This window comes from Austrofundulus limnaeus, unplaced genomic scaffold, assembly GCF_001266775.1.
Source record: "Austrofundulus limnaeus strain Quisiro unplaced genomic scaffold, Austrofundulus_limnaeus-1.0 Scaffold388, whole genome shotgun sequence".
Taxonomy (NCBI): domain Eukaryota; kingdom Metazoa; phylum Chordata; class Actinopteri; order Cyprinodontiformes; family Rivulidae; genus Austrofundulus; species Austrofundulus limnaeus.
In genome coordinates this window covers 120,296-122,912 of record NW_013952790.1, presented here as the reverse complement: position 1 = coordinate 122,912, position 2,617 = coordinate 120,296, and positions in this window count along the sequence as shown.

The window sequence follows — 2,617 nt, the reverse complement described above, 5'->3', positions numbered from 1 at the left end:
ATTTCTTTCACATAAGTACTATTATATTTATCTTTGCTGCTACTGTCATCATAACCCCAACGTGGGAGGGGGTGTTCTCCCCCAGAAAACTTTGAATGAAGTAGGTGCTGTTTCCTGCATTCTGGTGTGTTTGCACGTTGTTAAACATATTTTAAACTACATAAATAAACGCTTTCATAACTATTTTAGAGACGGATTGTGCATTTAACTCAATATATGAATCATCCTTTTTGTGTTAACATCCCATCATGGATCAGTCGCAGCAGCAGTATTCATTTCATGTCTGGATGGACGGATATCTACCTGCAGCAGGGAGAGACGCAGCGTGAAGAAGCCTCCTGTCAGTGCTCTGGGACCAGGGAGGAGCTCTCAGCAGCACAATGGAGAAATGTGTTCACGGCAGAGTCTCTCAAAGTCTCAATAACACCAGAAAAAAGTCACTAGATTTTCACTAGTTTCTTTTCTGAATAACAGTCTCTAGAGGGTCTGAAAAGTCTGTAAATATAGCGAGGAAGTCGCTAAATCATCACCGCTGTGTTCCACAACCCGCCACCTCTCATGTCAGCGAGCAGCGTGTCGGGTCGATTACGTCACATATCGGAGCGGTCAAATTATCGTACATTATGGGATTTTTGGGATTATTGATCCTACATCGTACAGAGGGCAAAATTATCGTACAAATACGATAATTATCGTACAAATACGATAATTATCGTACAAATACGATAATTATCGTACACCTGGCAACACTGAACCCACAGGAGACACAGAGTTGGAGCCATTTATCCTTTCTTGTATTTATTGCCACCAGGGGGCGTATTTAATTTTGAGTTTTGAGTGTCTGATGGGGGGATGGGTTATTAAAGGTCAATCATGATTCTGTTCAGGTGTTGTTAATAGGTAGAGGCAAACAGTTTTCTACTATGCTTGGTTTTGGATGTATGTCGAATTTATGTGGATCTTAAKGGAAACAGTAAGACAATGGACATTGTACTGAAAATAAATGACTATTTTAAGTCAAATGGAAGATCGGCATGCTGATTCTTAATTGAGCGCACATAAAACCAATGCCTTTCAAGAACAACCACCCCCTAATAAACCACCTAAAATATAGGATTTTAGCCGCTATACACAGCATTAACAGCAGTCATCATTTCATTCCTTGACCTTAGCAGCTCATTTAATTCCACAGCTGATGCTGCTAAAAATGACAGATTTTCTTTTCTGGATCTCTGACAGCAGGACTTCAATCTCCAAACTCGTAAAGTTCTTTTTTACTTTGCGATGTCATTCGTGAATGGACACTTCCTGGTATGTGTGACAGGAAGGGTTGTCTTATGTGTAATTATTAGGGTAGTAATTGTGCTAATCTCCTCTCCCCGTGCACGACTACCTGATACACATTCATCAGTTTATGCTGCTCATTTACACACTTTTCCTGAAGATAGAAGARTTGGTTGAATCTGACGTGGCGTGTTCGTACGAACCCTTCATACGAACAAAAGTAAGAGAAATTTATGATTAAAAAATACAAAAATGTTCCTACATGAGGCCCAAAATATTGTCAGGATAAGGCGCAGGAATGAATCCAGGTCCGGGCGAAGGAGAAAAGTTTGTAAAATAAAAATGTTTATTAACAAATATAAAACAAAAGGCTGATGTTGTAGCAAACTTACAAAAACTCTGAAGACACAAGGGAAACAACAAGGAAAACCAAAAGTTGGACMTAACAAACAATGAACTAGTGACTAATGAGGAGATGTGAACAGTATTTATACAGACAAAGAAGAGAGAAAATGAACAACAGCTGAGGAGAAGTAATTACTAAGAGTCAACAGCTGAGAGATGAAAATTGACAGGGAAACTGCAGGGAACAGACTGAGGAGAGTAATGACACAGAGAGAACACATGAGGGCGATATAACACAAGACAAGAGACAACACACCCTCACATACATAGGAAATAGGAAATAAGAATTAACAATAGCAATAAAAAGAAGTCAATAACAAAAAAACACTGTGCCGTTCTAGAAAGAAGCATGTTGGTCTCATGGTCCAAGGGGTGTGCAACTGAGTTATTTTCAACAATGTACATAATGTGCATGTGTAATAAATGTTGGAAAAGAACAACGGCAGACTATTTTCAGTACAGTGTATCAGTGCTGATAAACATGTGCAATAACAGCAGAAATGCTTTTAAATTCTGACTAAAATACAGAACTGGTGACTGAAAATATCAGCATGGATACTCATTGAGTTTGTTGGGAGCAGTGGAGGTTATAGAGTCTAATACAAAATTAATATTCTGAACAGTTGTTTTACATTTCAAACACAAGTCAACATGTATCAGAAAGTTTCTTAAAAGACAAAAGTTCAGGATTCATCTGGTTCTGACTGAGATATTTTCAGCTGTTTAGACTCAGACTGTTTCTCTGAGATACTGAACATTTCTATAGATAAATCCTGACACTTCTTTGTTCTGATAAAGACATAAACTACAACTATAATTATTATAATAAATAAAAACAACCCAACACCCAGACCAGTAAAGTGTTTCCATGTCCAGTCCACATTTTCTGGAGTCCAGGTTGGTGTGTGAGTTTGGAGCTGATCAGCAG